The 968-nt window shown below is 48.2% G+C and overlaps 1 non-coding gene across 1 annotated transcript; it reads left to right on the top strand.

Annotated features, from left to right (window-relative positions):
* The first annotated feature begins 608 nt into the window (after positions 1-608).
* Positions 609-682, top strand: trnan-guu. Its single transcript has one exon. It is a non-coding gene; the product is annotated as a tRNA-Asn (tRNA).
* Positions 683-968: the final 286 nt, after the last annotated feature.

Genomic DNA, 968 nt, shown 5'->3' with positions numbered 1-968 from the left:
TGAATCCAGACAGACTGCAGCTTTGAACATGAGCTGTGAAAGAAAGACATTCATTATGGGTACTAGTCCGGTCTCCCTTCAGCAGAACCACAATGGACCAGCGCACTGTAGCAAGTAAAGCATGTCTGCTGTTGTTTCAGGAATCTTTCCACTGAAATCCACCTGCAGCATTATCCCTGCTTGAACCCACAACTCCGGGTCTCCAGTCGGCATCCTTCCCCACCGGACCATCTTCAGTACCGATGAAGACCAACAACCAGAGAGAGGAAGAAGATCAGTATGAGGGAGGAACTTGCACAAGATCCACCTCCATCAGTCTGGAGAGGAAGCTCTGGATGACGGACTTCCTCTCTGGTTCCTGGTTTAAAAAAGAAACGTGTTTGATCAGAAAACAACCTGTTGCGTCGATGGGTCGGCATGCACTTCTACAGAACAATGAAAATGCTTTGTGTTTAGAGGTAGGCCGGACAGATATCTATTTGATTGTAAGATGTGGCCCAATAAAGGGGACACGTGAATTGCTGTCAAAGGACACGGCGTTTGCGCATTGTGGAACCGAGACTGGAAGACGAGTACACGGGATGTTTTGAATGCCAACACAGGCAAGTGTCTCTGTGGCGCAATTGGCTAGCGCGCTCGGCTGTTAACCGAGAGGATGGTGGTTCGAGCCCACCCAGGGACGATTGTTGTTTAGGCGTCTGAAGTGCAAGCTCTATTCATGCTCATCGAACTTGTTGGTCCACTGCAAAGGCCCTCTTGTCAAACAGGACTAGTGCCACTTTGTCCCTTGACCTCGCAAGTCCCAGTTCATCCATTTCTCCTTTCGTGGCTCCAGAGGCCTGTTTTTCTTTGATTTGATTTTACTGAAAAACGATTGCAAGACGTTAACAAGCCCATTTGATTTCATTGAAACATTCACATGAAAGGCTTTCAAATACGCAAAGCGTGTGGCGCCGTGGCTTAGTTGG

Source organism: Micropterus dolomieu, unplaced genomic scaffold (assembly GCF_021292245.1).
Source record: "Micropterus dolomieu isolate WLL.071019.BEF.003 ecotype Adirondacks unplaced genomic scaffold, ASM2129224v1 contig_1136, whole genome shotgun sequence".
NCBI classification, from domain to species: Eukaryota; Metazoa; Chordata; class Actinopteri; order Centrarchiformes; family Centrarchidae; genus Micropterus; species Micropterus dolomieu.
Note: the sequence above shows the minus strand (reverse complement) of the source record. Positions and strands in the feature narration are given on the sequence as shown.